General features: G+C 40.8%; 1 protein-coding gene across 2 annotated transcripts in view; it reads right to left on the reverse strand.

The window, feature by feature from the left end:
- The window catches only part of SNTG1 (syntrophin gamma 1), an 814,219-nt gene that overhangs the window by 372,609 nt on the left and 417,558 nt on the right, over positions 1–24,052 (reverse strand). The window contains exon 4 of one of the 2 annotated variants that reach the window (XM_074944402.1): positions 18,148–18,195. The exons of the other annotated variant lie outside the window; for it this stretch is intronic. The gene's annotated coding sequence lies outside the window, so the exon portion shown is untranslated. The remainder of the gene's footprint in view (positions 1–18,147; positions 18,196–24,052) is intronic. 2 annotated transcript variants of the gene reach the window in all.

The raw sequence follows: 24,052 nt of genomic DNA on the forward strand, positions 1-24,052 counted from the left end.
AGAGCCCTGGTGGAGGAAGTTGGGCCTGACACAGGACTAGTAAGTTTCTTTTTGACTATTTTTTCTGTCCTTGATAATAAAAAGACTTCGGGCCTAGGCTCGGTTGTGTGGCAGAGGCTGGAGGGACGTACTAAGACTGTTGCAGGGAACCCCTACCCAGGAGAGGTGCAAGGAAACTCCCTCAAGCTTTAGTCTTTTTGCACCCCACTTGAGTCTGTCCAGTAGTTTTTTCTTGGATACTGAAGAGTACATGGTCACACAGCCATACCTTATAAATACAACATTAAAGGGATGTTAACTGCATGTATATTATGCAGTTTTTATTTACAAAGTGTTATTCTATTAACTCAAGTTCCTTCCCTTTCAGCTACCACTGCTTCTGGATCTCAAGACTGAAAGTTACTTCTAAAGTTAAGAGAACTTCATCTGTGCAAGAGAAATTCACATAGCTGGTTTCCAAAACTTGGGTGGTTACCAAACCTTTTGTCCCCAACACTGTTCTGCTACTGTTACGCAAGAACATGTGGACACCTCTAGTTGTGCACTCTAAGGGACCAGAGTAAAGCTGATCATGACAGAGGGTCCTCGACTGCATACCTTGCTACCTCTGGCAATTCATCAGTGGCTGAGTATTAGATTTTAGAGGGTGGGTATCAGTTCAGTATAGCATGTAAGCCTATTCCTAGCTCCATCCCTAATCAAAGTAACTTCAGTATATGTTTAACTTTAAGCATGTAAAAAGTATCTAAGTTGAAGTACCTACATAAATACCTCAACAAGGGATGGAGTTCTGAATCAAGATCTTAGTGCAAGATTTAACTTTCATGCCAATTCTTTGCTGAATGGGGTTGATCAGATACATGGAGAGGGGGAATCCTGGCCTCACTGGTGTCAATAGATATTTCACCCAGTGGCAAAACTCCTAGCTCCATTCTAGTTACTGTCTTTTCTGATCTGAGAGCTGTACTGGGTTGTCTCATCTCCCATAGGGCATGGGGATAGGCACATACACAAATATGAGTAAAATAATATCTTGAACCTTACTCACAGGTTTTATTTATGTGACGATGTTCCACTTCTGATCTGAATACCAGCATTTATCAGCTGTAATGGGAATTATGAAACATCATCAACCTCTATCACTGATCTACCCTAGAGACATGGTTGGAAAGTCCAAGATTAAGGCATAGGTCTAAAACTATTTCTGTATTTTTCCTACCCTAGCTTATATGTCAAACATACAAAAGAGCTTTATAAACTAGTGTTTCCTTAGACACAAAAAACAACGCACCACTTTTTTTTTTTTTTTTACACTGGTGCAAACAGGCAGCTTCACTGAATTAAGTAAGATGATAGGAAAAACTACAGTTTACTTTACATCTATTGTGCAACACTTCTATACAAACAGGAAGCTTTTCAAAACTGATGAGGATGAAAACAATTCATTTACAGTGATTAAATGGTTCTGGCCACGGAAGTGCAAAGCAGTATCATCAGGCAACCCTGTTCCATCTAAGCTTTTTTTTCCCCTCAGAAGAACTCTACTGCTTTGTTCTTTCTTCCTATCACAGGGGTGGGCTAACTACAGCCCACGGGCTGGATCTGGCCCACCAGCCATTTTAAGTCGGTCCTCAAGCTCCCGCAAGGGAGCAGGGTCTGAGGCTTGCCCTGCTCCAGTGCTCCGGCTGGGGAGCAGGTCGGGGCTGCTCCACACAGCTCCTGGAAGCAGCCGCATGGCCCCACTCTGGGGCTCCAGCTGGGGTGTGGGGTCGGGGGCCACTCCACGTGGCTCCCAGAAGCCATGGCATGGCCCCACTTTCGGTGCCCCAATGGGAGCTGCAGGGGTGGTGTCTGCAGATGGGGCAGCCTGCAGAGCCGCTTGGCTGCACCTCTGCATAGGAGCCAGGGAAGGGACTTGCCACTGCTTCCAGGAATCGCTTGAGGTAAGTGCCACCTGGAGCCTGCATCCCTGAGCCTCTCCCCATGCCGGAACCCCCTGCCCCAGCCCTGATCCCTTTCCTGTCCTCCAAACCCCTTGATCCCAGCCTGGAGCATCCTCCTGCACCTCAAACTCCACATCCGTAGCCCCGCCCTAGAGCCCACACCCCTAGCCGAAGTCCTCACTCCCGCACCCCACTCCCCCACCCCAGCCCGGAGCCTCCTCCCACACCTTGAACTCCTCATTTCTGGCCCCACCCCAGAATCTGCACCCCCAGACAGAGCCCTCATCCCCTCCTGCACTCCAACCCCAATTTTCTGAGTATTCATGGCCCGCCATATAATTTCTATTCCCAGATGTGGCCCTCGGGCCAAAAAGTTTGCCCATCCCTGTCCTATTATGTTTCACATTCATTTGAACTACACTACCCAGCTCCTGGAAGACTACTTGGTCTCTTTGTACTAAAGTGTACAGGATTAGTAAAATAGTGAAGTCTCATTAAGTAAAAAATGAGCTCCTATGAGGACCGGTCTACACACAAACTTGCACCATATAACTACCTCAGTCTTCTAAAACTGATTGAGTTTTTGAATGGTATTTCATTAACATTGTACATGTGAACACCTTTTTGGAATAAAAGTGACTAAGGTCAATTTAACTAAGGTTGGTAACAAATTAAATAACTAAACTGATTTTAATGTGCACCTTTTTCTTGTCTTTGGCTCAACTTCGGAGAGAGGGGATAGCCAACAACCAGAGAAACCAGGCAGAAGAATTCAGCAGGTCAGCCAAGGACCTACCAGCCATGGAAACAGACACTCCTGTGAGGATCCAGCCATGAGAGAGACACCAGAAGGGGCGGACTAAAGGTGTTCTGAGGGGTGCAGTGGCACCCAGGTCATACAAGGTGGCTGTGCATGAAGGACAAGGAGATACTTATAAGCCAGCAGACACAACCCCCAGATAGTCTACTGAGATAATCAGAGACCAGAGACACAGAAAACCATCTGGAGGCCCACCCCACAAGAAGAGGAGAAGACTTCACAGAACTATAGTTTGCTAGACTTGGAGTCAGAGAGAGAGAGAGAGAGAGAGAGAGAGAGAGCGCGCGCGCGCATTCCCAGTCTGGCTGCCTGTGGACGAGACCAGACTATGTAACCAACTGCACCTGTGGTAAATATGAGACTCCAACTCAGCTATATGTAGCAATCTCTGGCCAAAGGGGCAGGGTGGATGGGGGCCTGGACATTGTTTTTTAATGTTTATCTTAATATTTGTAAAATAGGGAAGATGTATCTAGATCAGTGGAACTGGAGTCAGAAGGCCAATGTTGCCTGCACGGATTGTTGCAGATAGGACACCAGTGGTGCTGGGAAGGTGGGGTGCTAGGCTGGAAGCAACCCAGCCACATGGACAGAGCAGTGCAGAGGGTCTAATAAAGTTCCACTTGTTCAACCTAAACTGCATTCATTTGCCGAATGAAACATGCAGCAGCTTTAAAAGTCTTTAGTAGTATTTTAATATCCTGTTACAGAGGAGAGGTGTAGCAGTGAGAGCGATTGCTCATTGACTGGGTTTAATGTGGATGGAGTTAAGGAAACAATTTTCCTCCACCTATATTTCACATGCAACAACCTCCCTAGATAAATATTAGAATATAAAGTATTTGTACAAGATGTTCCAATATTAATTATCTGTTTCTGAGTTTTGCATGGGCACAGTTTAACCAGCTGTTATTCATGTAGGTGCTAATTTTGGACCAGGAGTCAGAAAGCAAGGAGATGGTGCTATTTATTTATTAATTTTTACTCAAAGGCATGCTGGGCATTTCCCATGTACTGGCTTCCGCACAGGTTGTCTCAGCAGCTCTTCCAAGAGCTCCATCAAGAGAGGGGAGATGGGGTTTGTCATTAAAGGACAGGACTAGAGTAGAGCTGGATGTAAATTTTTCATTCAAAATGTTTTGTCAATGAAAAATAGCTTCATCAAAATGGAAAATTTCCATGGGACATGCCATTTTCTACCACTCTTTTGGCTTTCCATCAGAAAACTAATAACTTGAGTTTTCAGCGACTGACCATTTTCCGCTCAAAATCCCAAAACTAACACTTCGGGCAGTGTGTTAATTTGTCATGTTCTTAAAAAAATCAGCTTCCAGATTTAAAAAAACAAAACAAAAACAACTTTAATAAAATGTAGACAAAAGTAAAAAAACAAACAAATGAACAAAAAACCCCACAACCTCATCAAGGTTTTTTATGGGGACAAAACATCTCCTGAGCAGCTCTATTCAGTGATCTCGAGTCAGATCCTGGCTCTGTCACAGATTTACTGTGTGATTTGGGGCAGGTCACTTAATCTTTTAGTCTCAATCCCCTTGAGTTAGGAATAAAGAAGATGGGAAGGCCATTAAGTGGCCCCTAGGAGGAGAGGAGAGAGGCACCATGTAACTATAAGAACAATTGCAGAAATGTTCAGGTTAGGACCATGGAAGTCTACCATCCTTTAAAATACAGTGGAGTGAGTAGTCTCTGGTTGCAGTGTGAGACTTAGAATCATAGGATCAGAAGGGACCCCCAAGAGGTCATGTAGTCCACCCCCACCCAACTCAGAGGCAGGATTATGCATACCTAGATCATTACTGTCAAATAAGTCACACTGCTCATAAATATCCTTGTTTTATAAAACTGTAAAATGTAAGGTGAAAACTAGGTAGATGAACTTTTTATTTTTTTTTGCAGCACTTAAGCTACAACTATAGGGTCATTTCAAAAGCATGTGTTTACTTTTAAATGACTGACTAATACTTTGTATACCAACTCTGTTTAAAACATTTACCATTATATTCATGTATATAGGGAGGCAGTATTTGTATACTTTTCTTTTGTCACCCAGGACTCAAATGTGAGATGCTGCATCCCAGTGTGCCTAATTAAACAGATTGTGGGTTTGTTTACACCTGAGTTAATCCACTGAAATCAATGGAGTATACTGTTCTGCTGCCTGGAGTGGCTCATGACCATGAGTGCCTCCCTCACAGCAGAGTGGCAAAAGCAGGGAAGACACCACAAACTGGTGGTATGTTCTATAATTAGAATTCAACAAACCAGAAAACAAATGGATCACTGCATCAGTCTTAGAATAGAATCACAGACAGTCACTTTAGGCTCCCCAGTTTCTGTCCACCCAGGCAAACTGGACTTAGTGAAAAATGGTTACTTACAAACAACACAACATATTCAGGTTGCTTCCAGGCCCAAGAGAGCAGTCACTTACCCTAGATAAACTGGTATTTTAGCTCATGCCAAAGACAAGGCCTACAGTCAATTCTGCAATAAACCTTTTGTTAGTTTACTAACTAGGGAAAAGAAAAAAAGTTATTTACATGTTAAAGCAACAAGCATATAAGACAAATGAGTTTCAGTCTAAATCCTAAGAGTGACAGAGTTGTAGTGGTCAAATTAAAATGTTTTTTTTCATGGCTAACCCTTTTTTCAGGGCCAAGCAACATAGGAATCTCTATGCTTTGTCGTCAGACGTCACCGGTGTGGTGCTCTGCTCTGTTCAATGATGATGACAGTTGGCTGCATGCGTGTGTTCCCTCTGTGTGCTGCCCCGGCTCTGTAGATCGCTGGCACAGCAGACCCCAAGAGAACCCCCAATGACCACAGACTCCGATAAGGTACGAAGGCACCCGGCCAGGTGTATTGTCAAACGAAGCACAGTAATAATTTCCCCCAGACTCTACAGGACATACTACGAATGTGTGGTGGGATTTATCACTGCCCCCTAGGCCAAACAAAGACAGCCCATCAGGGGTACACTTTTATACACAGATACCAACAAGTTACACATCACTCCTGACATATTGAGGTGCAACCCCTCTACATGTCAAGGTGCTGCCTTTACCTTGTACAGGCTGGTTTGAGCAAAACAACTCTATCCATCCTATCATCCTTTTAACCCTGGGTCAGCATGTTCCTGTGATCTCTGTGGAACGTGCTAGTGCTGGAGTGTTCTGGTACCATCCTGGCACGTGTTTACACCACTTGTGCCCAGTACCTTTTAGGTATGTGTGTTTTTGGAGCATCAGCCCTCTTCATGCCAGATTTTGTCAGCAGGGCCTGCCTCTTGCTCACAGCTTAACTTTGTTTTATATCAGCAAAGTCTTGACCATTACTTTAGCTCTGGTCTTAGGCCTCATACTGGGCCTCTGATACAAGGACTTATGTTTCAGGACCTCATCTTACTGCATGCTTATGTTTAGGAATCCTTGCCCCTCAGAGTCCAGACAGCATAAAAGAGATTCAGTTTCTCCTTGTCTGGGATTTATCATCCCCTCCTCTCCAGAGTCCAAAACTGATGGATGAGTTCATGTGTAGGTCTCTCTAGTGGCGCTGGAACAATTTTTGTACTGGGAGTGTAGCGCTGAGAGCCATTGAACAAAACTGTAAACTCTGTATATGATGGTAAGCACTTCAAGCTAGGGTGCTTCCACACCCCAGAATCCCTAGGTCCAGGACCCTGGGGTCTCTCCTTCCTGGAGGGAGTTAGGAATGCAGTCAATAAAATGTCTGTCCTTTGATGCTATACAACATGTCAATTGCTTTCAATGGGCCATTCTTGTATGCAGGGTGTGCACTTTACCTTAGTAAATGGCTTCTTTTCCTGTTTGTTGAGTTACACAATTAGAGGGGTTTATAATGCAAACAGTCAACTTTATTCCATGGGCTATAGAGATAAGTGGGATCAATACATGCAGCATCCTACAAGCAAAAAGTCTAATCACTAAAGACATTCATATCAACATACCATCTAATATCTATGTTGATGATGCTAACACACAGGTAGACAAGACTGGTTACCAGCTATGCATCTGTAAGGGTTAAGTGAGGTCTGGACATGAGCTGGCACCTGATCTGCAAACACCACACCCACCAGTTTAAAAACAGCTGAGAGATGGAAATCCTACCAATAATTTCTGGATAGAAGCTGCACTGGTGAAAATAACCAGAAGCCGAAGATATTGCTTATGTTGGTCCCTGCTTGGCTATCAGTCCCTGCTTGCTAACAGTGCAGATGAACATTTGAGCAGGTGACTGGAAACCTTTCAGTTACAGGTTGATTTTATAAAACACCAGCTCTAATATGCTAAAGACATAGATTATAGAACATTTTTACTATTTCTGCCTGCTGCTTATTTCACAGCATGCTACAAGCTGAGACTGGAAACTCCTGCCAGAGAATGCTGTTTCTAGCACTTTTAATCCAATGCTTTTGGCAACACCTGATCCAGAAATAGATAGAGGAGACTTAACAGTGGGAGGCAGAAATGTAGTTGAAGAGGTAGAGATTCCTGTACCTTTCAAAGAATCATGTTGCACCACTACCTAGTTTGTGTTCATGCATGCAAAATATGAGCGGGCCAAAACGTGAGACTTTTTTGAAAATGTCCTTTTTTATGGACAAAAACGTGAAATGATGCATATTACATATAAAAACAATTAGAGTTGGTTAAATTTTCAAACACATTGCAACAAATGGACAGTTCTTTGCAAAAAATAAAAAAAAAAAAAACTTGACAAGTTTTCCCATTTTTCAACAGCATATGTATACATTATATAAAATTGGTTTGAAACATCTTCAGTTTATTGTGTGGGGGAGAGTTTAAATTGAAAATGTTTCATAACAATTTTATATACTCTCCCCCACATACGGTAAATAGAAAATGTTTCAAAACAATTATTTTGTTTAAGAGTTGTTTTACATCATGCCACGTCATGCTGGGTGAAATCTTGGCTCCACCGAAGTCACTCAGTGGCAAAATTCCCATTAACTTGAATGGAGCCAGCATCTCTCACTGTGTTAAACATAATGTGCAGCAAACAAAGAAGAAAGCAACCCTGGTGTGTTTGACAGTGAAGTAAACTGGTCACTTTTCAGCATTGTATGTTGGAGTGGGTAAATCATTTAGCTTTGCTGTGCTTCGGTTTTGTCATCTGTAAAAGGGAGTTAATTAAGTCACTAAAATTCCTTTCAAATACGTAAGTCAATGAAGTATATTCTTCATTATCCATTAGTCCTGCATATGTTCACTTGTCATATATTTGTAAATATTGAAACAGCTGAGATTCTACAGTATACCTAAGAGACCAAACAGGAAAAGTTAATGCTTACAAAGTGGCAAAGGGTGCTTCTTGAAAGTGATAGGTGATTTCTAAATAGTTTGAGAGCTTTCTTAAACAAAGGGTATGTCTACGCTACAAACATGGCAGTAGCACAGCTGGAGCTGTGCCTCTCTAGAACTGAAGAGTAGATACTTACTGCAGTGAAGGAAGGGGGTTTTCTGTCAAAGCAGTAAATCTACCCGCTTGAGTGGCAGTGACTAGGCAGATGGAAGCATGCTTTCAGTTTGCACAAATGTAAGTTGATATTGGCACACCATTACTCCCTGGTTTGAAAACATGACCAGGAAAGATTGAAAGACCAAGGTTAAAACAGAGATGTCATAGTTCCTTTAAAAAAAAAAACACAACGTTAAATAAGAATGGGGAGTTGGCTCCCTGCCGTACCAATCATAGGAGTCCCCAATTACATCCCGTTCATTTCTTTAATGAACACCTCTTTTTAAGTGCTTTTCCAAGCCATTTATCCAGTCACTGTATTCCTTTCCTATGGAGTACCTGCACTGGACATCTGCCACAAGGAGGTTCCAGCAATTAGCTTGGCTGCCTTCCCCCCCAAACCCAGTTGGGTTCCCAAACATCTCCAAATGTGCATCTTTTATATCAGTTAAAAACATGACAGCACCTAAGTTGGACAGGTGAACCCCATCTTCCCGAAACAACTCTACTGCCCTATATACTATGCCAGGATGTGAAATTACTGCCCCTCCAATGGTCCAAAGGAATTTAGCTACCTCCCTGTTCACATACTTCCTTGCCCTGTCCACCCTGGGGGGAGGGCTCATGGCTCCCCGCCAGACTCTGTGCTGAAGCATGTCTGACCACACGATGTTAACTCCTACTATGACTGTTCATTTATACATTTCTTGGATTGTATGTAAACTGTTACTGCTGGATTTGCTCACACATGGTGTGACACCTTGGCACCCCAATATTCACCACTGTCATGTAATTAGGATATATTTTGTAAAAAGTATGCCTTGTGGGGTATCATTCTAAAACTTTTGATCTGCTGGACATTAATATCTCATTGGATGTGCTATCGTTGTTTGTAAAGTTAGGCTATGTATGTGTTACTGAAACATGTTGTGAGGTTGAAAACACCCACAAGCAGCCTTTCAGGCTATAAAAAGACCAAACAATGTTAATGGCTTATTGAGAAAATGCACACGAATTACCCCAGAAACTGTAGAAACCTCTCAGAGATAGCACTACCCAATGGGAACTGTTTGACCCAGGTCACAGCAAAAGAGCTTCCCAGCAACTGGGAAGACAAATTAAAAGGGGGAAAATGACATTATCTGGGTACCTCATTCTCCCTACAACACACCTGGAAACAGCTGAGGAATAAAGATTGAACAAGGGGGAATTGATGGTCCCAGGCTAAGGGATTGCTAGCCTGTGTATGAAAACCTGGGACACCCAAGCTGCAAAGCCAACGCACCTTATGCCTTAAGAATCTGCCAACCTGTTTATCACTCAGAGTGAGAATTTGCTAATTCATATCCTACCTATCTAGTATGTTAAACTCAGTTTGTAGTTTTGTTTATTTACTAGGTAATCTTCTTTGATCTGTTTGCTATCACTTATAATCACTTAAGATCTATCCTTTTGTAGTCAATAAACATATTTTATATTTTAATCCAAACTAGTTGCATTTGACTAAGGTGTTTGGGGGAATCTCAGCTTGGTTACTACAAGTGTGCATGGTCCTCTTCACATTGAAGGAGAGGCAAACTGGTTGTTAAACCCATATCTAGGCCAGATTTGACCAGGGCAGGACAGTACTGCTCTGGGGTCCCAGGCTGGGAAGCTGGTGGTCAGAGAGCCTGCGTGTAACTGCAGCTGGGTGTGTCCCTACCTGTATGAATGCTGGTGAAAGTGAAAGTTGGGAGGGCTTTGCAACTTGTCACAGCACCACAGTGTGAGAGGGAGCCCAGTCTGGTGGGTCAGAGGGCTCAGCGGTACCCGAGTTCCAGGTGGCTCCCCGAGGGGAACCAGTCACACATGGCTAGAGATAGCTAAATAAGCATGTACACATGTGAACTGGACATCTGCATGGGCACAACAGGTACACCTAGAAACTGACTGGAAAAAAATCAGATAAAAGCCCACAATTAGCTAATTTGCATGAATACATTCCCAGCAGTTTGCACAAATGTAAGTTAATACTGGCACACCATTACTCCCTGGTTTGAAAACATGACCAGGAAAGACTGAAAGACCAAGGTTAAAACAGAGATGTCATAGTTCCTCTAAAAAAAACCACAACGTTAAATAACCAAAGTTGGAATTTATGTTCGTCATGGATTCTTAATGGCAATATATAACAGAGTCAATTAACAGTAATGCAACAGTAAAATAGCAGACCAGGATTAGAGCCATGGCAGGCTTAGATAAGACATTACTGACCAAGTGGTACTGCTGGAGTGAGGTAGATTCTTAGCTAGTGTAAGTCAGCCTAGCTCCAACTGAGGATCTTGTCCAGAAAGTGTTTAGATCAAAGGTCATGTGTGGGCCCCATGTCTAGTAAAGATATCTGAATACAAATAGAACATTTACATGATAATAATAATCAAAATGCTTTGTTCAGTTTCATTAATATCCCAACATACACAAATATCCTGTGTGATTTAACAGAGTATATTTTCTCCACTTCCCGAAATACAGTTGTTTCAAATAAGAGAGGTGTAGGATTATATGTTGTTGATTTACAAAAGAAAGTTTCTTGCAACACAATCACAATTGAAGCACATGGTTAGCATTATGTCTACAGAATCATGAAAGAGCCAGGATAATAATTTGCATGCAATATCTATAAAATACAAACCAAAAGGTTCACAATAGTACTTTCTTCCTAGAACCTCAATAGATAGGCTAGTTAATAACACTTTCTAAAAGCAATTGATTGCAAATGACACAGCAGAACATGGAAAGCAGACAGTTATAGTGGGGGTCAAGATTTTTCTAATTCAAAACGTAGGTTTCTAACTCCATAGTTAGGCACCTAAATAAGTGACTGTGTTTTCAGAAGTGCTGAGTACTCAGCAGCTCCCATTGGCATCATAGTTTATCTCTGAGACATGTAAGTCTGCAGCCACTGTAGCAAAAATAACTGATTTAATTTACAAAGTATCAGGCATTTCACCAATATTTAATATGTATGCCATGAAACAAATAATTGCACCTGACTAGTCACAAGAGGAATCAAGCAGTATGTATCTGTACAACAGCTGTAGATAGAAAATACAATTTGTTGCTATCAGGAGGTGAATTATTTCTCACAACTGCAATAATGTCTTCCTTTGCACACAATCTTACAAGAGCTTTCTGTTAGTCTTTATTTATCTTATTTGTAACAACAAGAAAGTAGACTTGATAAAATTAAGGCATGTGTACATCTGAGGAAGAGAGTAATTTAAATTGTATCAGAATATGTGAGAAAAACCCAGAAATTAGAAGGGCTATGACCCTATTAAACGTAGGCAATGCCACAACACAACAAGGCAACATTCTAAAGATTTTATAGTTACATCTCATGGTTTAATCTGAATCACAGTTAGGTATTCCTTGATTTATAATACACATTGTGGGCTGGATCCTGGGGACCAGCTCTTTTGGAGCCACCACAGCTCAAGAGTGGGAGACTGATGTAAAGGTAGCTCGAAGCCACCTTTGTAGCTTTCTGATCTTTGGGTGTTAGGTATCAATTCCAAGGAATGATTTAGAGCAACCAGCAGCACTAGGCCCCACTGGCCTGTTCTGCCAGCTAGAGTTTGCTAGATTAACAGTGCTCCAGCCATGGCCCTTACACACATCCTCTATGCTGGGTGGGACAGCGTAGAGTAGGCTATGCTAGCTCTGTCACCTGGGGATTCAGCATACCTGGGGTATCTCCAGCTGGCCACTTAAATGGATTTTCTGATACTTTAAACCTCTGGAAAAGTCTAGAATAAATGCAAGTCCAGGCTCTGGCCATTTGTGCACAACTAAACCAGCTTCAGTCTGTAAACTGAATTTCCTTTTGAACTAAAAGTAGAGATTCAGAACACTAAAAAATATTTGCTGAAGTGCTGTTTAGAATGATATTATGGTATTGTTCAATAAATGACTGACTATCATCTGTCAGTGCTTCCTCTTGTATCCAATTCTCAAGTTTCTAGTCCAGCCAATAACTTGCTCTGACCAAAGTGACAGATTCAATTATTCTAGCTGAAGAATGAAGGAAACAATCTTCAAATGTGAGCAGAAAGTTAAGGTTGCCTTTCTTACATGTAAGTGGCATAAATAAAACATCCGGGACCAGTTTTCAGATTCTGTCTATAATGTATGGCAAAGAGGTAGTTTGTGGGTAATATTATCAGGATCGTACTCCACAAAGTCCTCACCCACCCTTTGCATTGATCAGGAGGCTGATAAATGCTTTTTGGTATGCACACACACAATCTCTGTCTTCTCTTAACAGACAATTGGAAACAGAAAACTAATGATTCCAAGCAGATAATTTGCTATGTTGACAGTGAATGTATGTCAGTCACTGGGAAGAAGATAATCTATCAAGTTTGTCTTTAAATAATATTTTTCAAATAGTAAGTCATTTACAGCTCTTTTAGTAAATAAAGTTGTTGATCAAGTTGCTTCATCATTGTATCATGGACAGCACTGTATGAACTATATATTTTGAAGACAGAGAGCCTGATTCTCATGTACACTAAGGCCCCCTGACACCACTCTGGTAGTACAAACGGGACTTAGTATAAATGAGAATAAGGGATTTTTTTGCTTCTGCTCATAACAATTAAGATTCTTAAATAATTCTGCCCTGAAAAATGCACCATGATGGGAAAATGACTTATTCCTGAACGGCTAAGGAACTGCACCTGTGTCTGGAGTTTGCTCTATGATACCCTCTCTCTACCAAGATCATGGAGACCAAAAGCACAAAACTGATGAGAAACAAAGCATTAAGCTAACAATCAGGGGAGAAGACTGTTTAATGATCATGAAGCTGGGGGGGGAGGGGATTTGCATTCCAGGGAGCTTTCCTTATCTTGAGACAGACAATGCTATTTGGGGAATATAAAGACAGGCAAAGAGCCAATCTGGTTATTCATCACTGAGGGGACTTAGGGTTCAGTGCCTTCTCAGCCTATGAAAGCTGGATAAGAGTAGTTGGAAACTAACTATAGGTGAGAAACCTGCTTAGACAAAGATCACAAACTGCTGAAATTAAGTTTTAGTCACTAGAAAGCATGTTTTTTGTTTGTTTACTTGTAACCATAACTTCTGTCTTTTATTCTTACTGATCACGTAAACCTCTGTTTCTTGTTAATCAACTATTCTTGTTTTATTACAAAACTCTCTCAGTGCTGTGTATTACAGTGAAGTGTAAGTCTTCAGATAATCTAACAGGCTGGTGGGTGTTCTCTCTCTTTGGAAGCAGCAAGCTTAATAGTTTGTGTGAGTGTCCAGAGAGAGGGACTGGACACTGCAGAGAGACATCTCTGGGGAATTCAGGAATTGGGGTTCACTGATTGTTACCTATTGTCCCTAGTTTGGGTTTGGCAGAGTCCTGAAGAGTCTGCTGATGAGCTAGTGTATCACACAGCTGACATATAGCTTAGCAACAGCAACACTCCCAATTGCTGAGGGGTAACACAGAGGTTCACAGCTGTGAGTGTCCCCAAACAGGATGTCACACTGGCACTTTCCGTATTTTCAGAAAGATTTCTTCTCATACCTACATGCAAACAAAAATTACTCCAAACCAAGACTTAGACTGGGCTCACCTCAAACTACATAGTTACTACTGACACCTCCACAAAAAGAAGTAGTTCTCTCACTAACATAATCCAAGCTATTATTTTGCTTTGCCTGGCTGTAAAATAAAGAGAAAAGGACGCCTGTTCAAATAAAATAAATGGCACAAGGGAGGTTCCAGGAACTGAGAAGCTTTAAGGAACAGAAGGGCCAAAGCTTTGATCTCTCTCATAGTACACTGAAATCCCTAAGCCAGGTTCCTTGTAGAGTTGCTGCCACAAGTCGTGGCCAATTAAAGAGACTGTTGATGGAGGCAGATGTACTGTGTACTAGAAGGAAATAGCAATAACATCAAACTTTAACGAATTAGCTTTTGATGCTCTATTATATTTTAATTAAGAAATATTTGTAATCTCTTGGGGGGGAAATCAAAAGCTCAATTTAATTCTGCTGGTGGTGAACAAAAGCCCATTACTTTGAAGGGACTGATAACAGTTGAGATGACAAACACTTGTATGTTGAGACTTGCCATCACGTTTATCATTCAAGCTTGTCAACAGCAGGAAATTGCAATTCTCACAAATAGCTATTCCCTGCTGAAAATTTAGAATTAGATGTTCTCTGAAGTGTGCAAAACATTTCCTTGTCAGGGTTAGTTTTGGACACTATCATGTGTTATGAGTTTTTTCATATGATCATGCCACAATGGAATACACAATTATACAAGATCAATAGGCTAGATCTAGTTCATTTTGTTTAACCTAATTTTGAAAATTAAGCTGAAATATTTCCTTTGATTTTTAAGGTTTGAGACACACAATGAGTCAACTCCAAAGTATCTAAAAATCTTCTTAAAGGTGGATGGCAGCACCAGTAACCACCAGCTTCGTGATATAAAATCCATGGTGGAAAGCCAAATGCAGAATTTAAAGTTGGGGGAAAGAGAAAGAGTCCTAAGTATGTGTGTGTGTATGTATATATATTCTCTCATTTCAGTGCAATGTTTTGCATCTGCCCTCTCTAGAGTGGAAAAGGAACCCAATCTGAGGCACAATGCTCTTCCTAGGGCTTCATAGCTCCACTGCACTACTTATGGGTCTTTGATTTAAAAGCCAGTCTGGTCCTAAGTGTTTACAGGATGGAGAAGAGCTTGGTGGTCGTTTTTTTAAAAAAAAATCAGTCGGAACATATAAAGTAACTACATAAGATTCACTAATTATGTATTTATGCAAGACTCAGTCTTGATAGCTGTGTAATTTGAATGCACAAGGCAGTAAGTGATTTTATATGACCAACCCACTGAAATATGTTAAATTGTAAATAAAACATCTTCAAAGAGAACACTTCTTAAGGCCAAATCTTCAAAGATTACAGTACAGAAGACACACACAAGTTCACTCAGCAGATTTCACAGAAGGCTCACAGTGCTGTGAAACTTCAGACCCTAGGCAAAGGAGAGAAAAAAATTACCTCATCTCTGAATGGCTTCACAAGATGCCACTTGTAGTCTGGGCCTAAGACTTGAAGACTGAATATTGAGCAATAACTCTTCGTATCCTAAATACCGTCCATAAATATTTATCACATCTAAGTGAATAATTATTACTATTAACATTTAAGACAAAAGTATCGAGGAAAATATATTTTAACATGGTAAAAAAATGTATGCCATTTCTCCACACATCAGCATAGAGAAATGCCCAGTATATGCTGGCCTAGTTCAGCTCTGTCCAAAAAGCTCTATGCAACAGTACCAGTGATAGATACCACAGTTCTTAAACCAACATTCAACTGTATATTGCTTGCATAGGTGGAAAGTAGGAAATTCCAAGCAGTCAGACACAAGGGAGAACATTTTTAAAAAAGAAAACAAAAATATTCTTATAACTGTGGATAATTCACCCAGAGTTAAGCCCCCCCTCCCCCCCTTACACACACACAAATGCTGGACATCAGATTTCCTTGACAAATTCTAGTGCCATCACATGGATCTGCTACAAACACTAGCAATTATGGGTTAACATAATTGAATGCTAGCACCATAAACTATGGCAGTTCATGTATTTATTTTGCAAAAGCATGCCACCGTGAGGCTAAGCACCCCTGCAGTCACACCATGCAGTATACTGCAATGGTTTTTACACAAAAATATTCCATGTGAGGTATCATTTGAAAGCTAACACCACACTGGCCAATAATATCATTGTAAAATATACATAACAATGTTGATGGAGGCAATGTTGATGTACTGTGTACTAGAATGAAATAGCAATAACATCAAACTTTAATGAATTAGCTTGGGATATTTTGGATTCTCCCTAATATTATGCTTTAAAGCAGTGGTTCCCAAACTTGTTCTGCTGCTTGTGCGGGGAAAGCCCCTGGCGGGCCGGGCCGGTTTGTTTACCTGCCGCATCCGCAGGTTCGGCCGATTGCGGCTCCCACTGGCCGTGGTTCGCTGCTGCAGGCCAATGGGGGCTGCGGGAAGTGGCGGCCAGTACGTCCCTCGGCCCGCGCCACTTCCAGGAGCTCCCATTGGCTTGGAGCAGCGAACCGCGGCCACTGGGAGCCGCAATCGGCCGAACCTGCGGATGCGGCAGGTAAACAAACCGGCCCGGCCTGCCAGGGACTTTCCCCGCACAAGCAGCGGAACAAGTTTGGGAACCACTGCTTTAAAGTTTCTCACAAAAGGGTGTTTAAACCAGGTTTGTCAGAGGGGGTTGATAAACAGATTTTCTCCAGACACAGGAAAGAAGCCAAAACCTCAAAGTAGGTATGACCCAAATTCAATGCGTTATTCATTTGTATTGGTCATTGCAGCAGGAAGAGAATCTGCACACTAGCAAGCATCAGTGGGGGAGGAACAGGAACCAGAACAAACTGCTGTGTTTTTGTCTTTTTAAAGGAGCAATAGACCTTATTACTCCTCTGAATGTTCCACGAAAGGGCTGGACCTTTCAGGACAGATGGTTTTGGAGAAATTCAGGAATCGGGGGGCGGGGTTGTGTGTGGAAGAGAGGGTGTTGGGATCACTTTGCTAATAGTAACCAAGGCTGGTGGTCACCAGTGTGTGGCTCTACTGTAACAAGCAGGCTGCTGGAGTCAGAGTTGCTGAACCAGGGCTGCTGAATGCTGACTGGGAGCGTCTGGACTGGGAGCTACACCAGCAGATCATTATAACGCACTCAGGGTTATAAGACAAGTGGTGATAAAACCTCTCAATGGTCTGGGTTGAACACCAAGTTTGACAGCCACCCTCTGAGTACGGCTATTAGTTACTTAGTATTTCAAAGGGAGTGTCAGTTTTGCAGCACTTTACAAATGTCCATTTATCAAGGTTTTCAGAATTTCGTTGAAGGTAATGGACAACCAAAAAAATTTAATTATAGACTAGGATTATTTGAAACTGCCTCTGCTCCCAGTTAGTGAAGGATAATTTACCCCTCTCTTTACAGCAAGCCTTTTAACAGCCTGATGAAAAAGCTAGGGTGAAGTTTCCTCTTTACAGCTTTTAAAATGTAACTAGCCTGGTTGCAAGCATCTAACACTGGCACTATGGAAGCGGTATTTGTAATTTGTTTGCAGATTTTTGGCCCTTCCATTAATAAAAAGCCTAAAGCTCTTGTGGAGCGTAATCTGCTCTGAAATGCAGCTATTAGGAAACAAAGATATCTGAAACCTTCCTTTTGGGTCAGCAACATTTTTCAAAAAAGTATGACACTGCAGCTGGGATTTTTAGAGGCACCCACAGAGAGCAGGTGTAGCACTGGTTGGAAATATTTCAACTAAACAGATTTTCAGTGAACAATGCTAATTCATTGAAACAAACATTATGTGGGAAAGGGTCAGTTTCAGTGAACCTTTTATAGGGAAGGTTTCTCAGGTCCAAGATAGAAGTTCTGATCGAAGCCACAGAAAGACTGACCCCAGAATAACCAACAGTTTGGTGCTTAAGGCACTTACCTGGGATGTGAGAGGTAGGTTCACACCCTTGGTCTGAGTCAGGCAGAGCAAGGACTTGAACCTGAGTCTCAGAGTCCATGAGAGTGCCCTAATCATTAGGTTATTGGCCTCTGAGGTGGGCCTCACTTTGGTTTTTCATGAACAATTTTGAAAGGTCTCAGTTTCATCCCGATGCGGAATTTAATTTTTTTTCTGAAATTTTCATGGGATGGGAAAACCATTTCCCACCCAGCTTTAGTTGGGTGCACAGATCCCATTGAAATTCAGTCATAGTTGGGTGCCTAATTTGTTTAGACTCACATAAAAATCCCAGCAGGCAGATAGACCTCTGTTCTTGAGTCACTTAACCTTAAAAAAAACAAAAAACAAAGAAAGTTAGTTCTCTGTTATTTCACCGCCCGGAGTGTGTCTCTCATCAAGGGTGAAGAATATCATGCTGGCAGCTCTGGGATATAAGTTTTTTTTAAAAAATAAATAAATAAACTCAGCTGTCAATTTTGAAGCCTCTCAGGAAGTAACTTCATAGTACAGCAAGATCTGGTAAACTACACATGCATCCAGGAATTTCACAGGATCAATCTCTCAACATTGTAAGTGGTATTGTGATTTAACTTTCTATTTCTCTTTAAGGTTGAATGCATTACACTAGACCCAGACTTCTGGATCTACCCAAGATTTTTGTGATATAGTAAAATATACCTGAGGGACTGTAAAAGGGTTCACTCACTATAGGAGCACCTCCTATGGTCAGACCTGGCATAGTAGCTATCTCCTCATGTGGTGTTGCCTGTCAATGGTTGCACCATCACCGCAGTTGTCTCCGTTCCCACAACTTAGCCCTCCAGCCAGGGTTAGTCCACCTCTTCTGGGGTAACAGAATCCAACCAAGCTACAGTCTAATAACCTTATAGCAGGTCTTCCATCTATCCCTGGGCTCTGTGGTCCTTACACTCCTTACCTCAGATGGAGTCATCCCACCTTCCCCAGTGAGCGATAGGAGAATCCAAGCCTTCCCTAGGCTCCAGCCACAGATACCATAGCTGGCAGTCAAGGTCTACTCCCTCAGACTCCTTGTTGCCTACCCGGAGCACTTCCTACCTCTTCTATCCTCCAACGAATGACTGCAGATTCTCTCCCTACAGCCCCCTTTCTTCTACTTCTTCTTGTATTTAATGACAAACTCACATTCTGAGGCCATAGCCATCAGGTGCTGGATTTCATGAAATATAGTTAGTCTCTTTTTTCCTCAATATTTTTTTTTAAATTGTAATGTTGCTTTTAGTGTTGCCCCATTTTCCTGATGCTCTTACTGGGTATTTTAGTGTAAACTTTGTAATTTTTAGGTGCCTGAGTTTGTCATACAAAATCTCCCTATCAATGTTACACTCTTTAGACTCTGAGGATGTGATCAACTTTCTTTGACCTTGCATGTCTCACACAGCCCGGCTTTGTATTTATTATTTAAGGAGAAGTTACCGAACACTGTGGCTTAAACAGTAAGTATGTGTAGTAGAGCTATCTCACTCTCTCTCAGGTTCTTGCAGTAGGTCAGCATTTTCGATTCTGGGGCATATTTAATGAAAACTTTTCCACCTTATTTCCTTTGTCCATAGTTCCTGCCACTCCTCTTTTATTCTCTTCATTTTTAATTAGATTTTTAAACATCTGTTCACTTAGAGGGACCTCTATGTCAATTTTTGTTGTTGTTACACCATTTTTGCTACTTTATCTGCCACCTCGTTTCCTGCTATCCGAACATGCACTAGAATCCATGCTATTTCAATGTTTACTCCTGTGTATTCCTGATACTGAATATGAGACCTGTCTCCATTGTCATCTTGTCAGATTCACTATCCAATATAACACCAACATTATTCCTGCTAGTTTGACAGTCATAAAAGCTACAAAATTGAATCATCTAATGGATTTCTTTAGTCCAGGCATTGGGACACAGAATGCTCTCCCTGCTCTCCCAGTTCTCTCATCATTCGACCCATCCATAAAATATTTGGCAATGCTTGTTCCATTTACCATATATATAGCAATTTGCTATATTTCAGTATTTAGCTCTCCTTCCCCTTGTCATCTCATTGTATAGTTCCACATTTATATTATGAACTTATGGACAATATGCATTTTCCCTTCACTATATATGCTAATTTATTTTCTTTGTTCCTTTGTCTATATTTTAATCTTATTAACATTAGGCATTTTTGGTTTCCCCATGTCATGCTGTCCACTAAATTCCCCATGTTCTTTATATATTTGCTAGTGTTTCCATCATCACTGTTTCCTCTGACTTTTGCCCAAATGGTTAAAACCAATAATTTCATTCTTAATGCTACAGGCATTTCACTAGCAGCTATCTGCATTACACACAAAGGAGTCGTGATGAAGGCACCACATGCAATGTGTAATGCCTGGGCTAGAATTGAGTCTAGCTTCTTAGTGAGCTGTAGCTCACGAAAGCTTATGCTCAAATAAATTTGTTAGTCTCTAAGGTGCCACATTTACTCCTTTTCTTTTAGCTTCTTTAGGTTTGTTTTTGATGCTGAAATAAATGTTGGCATCTGTACTCAATGGATTGATCTTATTCATGCTCTATAAAATATTACCATTGCTTTCTTATCCATGTCCCAGGTGGTTCCAGAAATACTTCTAAGTAGATAGAAAATATTGTAGATAAATGTAAAGGTAAAATCTATGTGATCCTTCCATGTTAGCTGGCTCTCACAAATGTCACACCCAGGAATTGTAGCTCTTAACTATATCTATTTGTTGTCCACATAGAGTTTACACTCTGTTAAAAGTGTGTTGACCAAAAATTGCTGTCCAGAGTGTTTACACTCTTAAAATTTTCTTTTTAATGATGGTCATTCCTTTAGTTTTGAGATTTGAAAAATTAAAGCCCTACTTTTCCCATTCCACACTTTTCCTAACTGCTTTGTTAATTCACTTCTCAGTTATTTTCTGGTTCCTGTTTTTAGACCATATGGCAGAGTCATCTGTAAATGAGGAAGTGCCTATTCTTGCACTCATCCTTTTTGGGAGATCATTTATCATTATATTGAATAAGGTAGGGCAGATGACACTCCTCTGTGGAGTACCATGTGTATATGTTACAGTAAGCTTTCCCAATTCTGACCTACATAGTTTTTACTTGACAAATCCTTTATCCACCTATACATTCTTCCTCTTATGCCCATGGATGTTATGGATTCAATAAGCCCTCTCTCCATAATGTTTCAGATGCATTTTCAATATCAAGGAAAGCTACTCATACATTCTTTTTCTCATTTTGTGTGTGTATGTTTCTGTCTACTATATGCTCAACTGTATTCCTTCCCCTCTTGAACTCACTTTGCAGATTGTCCATAAATCCATTTCTCTCTAGATAGTTAATCTTTCAGTCACCATTCTTTTTATGACTTTATCCACACATGATGTAAGAGCAATTGTCCTGTATGCATCAGGTGTTCTTCACAGCTTTCCTGGTTTCCACACTGGGACTAAACTGTATATTTCCACTCCATTGGTAGCTCATCTTTTCCCCATATACTGTTGTAAGGGTTGGCAGTATTTTCAGAGCCCTCTTTCTGCTACGAACTTTCTGGTTTTATAATCACCACCCAGCCCCTCCCTAGGTGGACTTCATCAATTAAGCCTGGCTTTCTTTCTCTCATAGCTGCTACCAGGTGTGATATTTGGCCTGTCAGGCCCACATTAACCTGTTCATGGCCTTTGTGAGGTACACACCCCATCACAAGGACACAGTTACCCTCTTTTTTTTTTTAATAACTAAGCACAGCTCTGTCTGGCACTATCAAAGCAGAAACAAATTAGTCCTCCCGCTCTCTTTTTATATACAATGCCATTCTGGGTCATCAAGCAGGCTCGTCACCTTCCATTTTATTTTCTTTACCAAGTCAATTCATTGCCTTTTTAATACAAGGTACAGCAGACAACTGTGACTGCCTCTGTTGTTGGTGTCTTTAGAGTTGTGGTAGCTATAGATGAAGATAGATTCACGTAGATAGAATTCACGAAGATAGATTCACCCTTTCTTTTCTCCTACACAATTCTGATCTGAGTCATATTTTCCCCTTTCCTCATGCATTCCATACTTTCAGTCAATCCAACAACTTTCTTTTTTATTATTTTTTTATAGACCAAATGGATTCAGATAAGTTTACCTAGGATCCCAAAAGGGAGCTGAAAGTATTTAAAAATCACACTAAACCCTTGAGCTTTTTGAGGTTCGCCCATCATTAAAAATTCATATGAATCCTCCCTAAAACAGACAAAAACCAGACATTTATTTCATCTCTATTAAACCTGAGCAAGTTAATTTAATCTGGGTGCACTGTAATCCACTAGAGTGGATCAGATAGATATGACAAGCATAAAAATAATTAAGTTATTTCCTCAAGCACTAGCATCATTCTACAACTGGTTTGGTTAATTCCACTCTGATATAGGAGTTTCTGTTTAAATGAAAAAGGCAGTCCTCAGAACACAATAAGAGATCAACCACAGTCTGTGCTGTAGTGCTCTCTAATGAGTCATGTCATGTCTTTTCCAATGGCTTGTTAATTTTTTAAAAGTACATCATTAAATTGGTATCTTGAGGCTAATTTCATGTGATTTTTTTTAAGCAGGCTGGAGGCTTCAGTTCTAAGATCAGGGGTAATTTGGGAAGTGGATAGGTAAGATAAATTACTGATATTCTATGTCTACCTGTTTACATAAGTTGGTGTGAAAATATCTGCGTAGCTAGGAAAAGAGACCTATTCTTACAGCACACCAAAATGTCTCCCTAGCATTCAGTTTCACGATTCAGTGAATATAAAAACAAAACAAAAACAATTTTAAGAGTGACAATAGTTAAGTTTTTTTTTTTTTAAATCTCTGACCAGAAGCTATGGTTAAGTTTAACGGAGCAGTATGCTGGGTACCAAAAGCACCTCTAGCACTATCCTCCGGTTCCAGTTCTCTGCTCTGAAGTACCAGCCTTCTAAAGAAAGATTACCCTTCAAAAGACACTACCATTTTCTACTGCTAGATAGTGATGTTGGAGGCAAACAATAGTGAAGGATAATTCAGTGACAGCCCCATGTATGTACTTGAGAGCATAATCAGAATCTAAATGAATAACCTTGGGTTGTGTTCTTCCAGTCAACCACAGTTAGATATTTTTTCTCCTACTATAGGCGTGAGTGCAACGATGGCAGAGATGGTTCTCCACTAACCCCACTGCTGTCCTTGCTTATGTTCTCTAGCGCATTGGTATAGCATTAGGAAATCAAGGGGAAATATGCTTGCACATAGGAAACAGATTTGGTTAGTGAGAATATTATTTACACACACTTTCATTGTCTGTAGGCTCCTAATAATCCTGAAAAGTGTTTTAGAGTTAGCGGTCTTACTGACATGTATTATCTACTGCTTGGTAGAGTATGACACTAAATGGGAAGTTTGCCTGGACAAGGATTAGGTAAAAGCTGATTAAGGAATTCAGGATTTGGCCCATCTGTATGGCTTTGCATAACTTTGCTTTAAAAAAAAAAATCAGAATGAGTTGAGATTTCTCTCTCTGCTTCGTTCAAACCAAACATAAGTGGCTATTTTAATGTTCTGTTTGGCAACCAAATGAAAAATCAGTTATTCACGCAGCTCTGCTAAAGAGCTGCATTATTCTCTAGACAGGCCACCTAAGCTTAGGGAGGAAACAAACCTGAATTTTTTTCCCCATTTGCATAAGAATTTATACTGGAAGGATTTCAAGATATGGATGATTGCTTGAAAAATTACAGCTCTTCAGATAGTATTTTACATGTCCTAAAAAGATGCATGTGAGATTACAGATTTCTGAGAAACAGATTAGTTAAGAACTTTAAAACACTTAATGCTAAATAGTCCCCAAATACAGCCAAAATTCTTTTTAAGTCACGAATATCCCTCACTGGAAGTGACTCGTTATTTATGGAGTTGCAGGTCTGAAGTGCCAAAACATAAGGGTAAGGCATGTCTGAGCCTCTTAATTAGAATAGCGCGTTACGCCCTAGTGAATTTGTCTGTCCTTTTGGTGAAGTCACAGTTTTGATTTTTTTTTTAATGTCAAATGTTGGTATGGTGCACTGTTTATGGGTAAGCTTTTGTTTGCTAAACTTTCTATTGTATGAATTATCAGGGTCTTTACTCTTTC

Source organism: Natator depressus, chromosome 2 (genome assembly GCF_965152275.1).
Source record: "Natator depressus isolate rNatDep1 chromosome 2, rNatDep2.hap1, whole genome shotgun sequence".
NCBI lineage: Eukaryota > Metazoa > Chordata > Testudines > Cheloniidae > Natator > Natator depressus.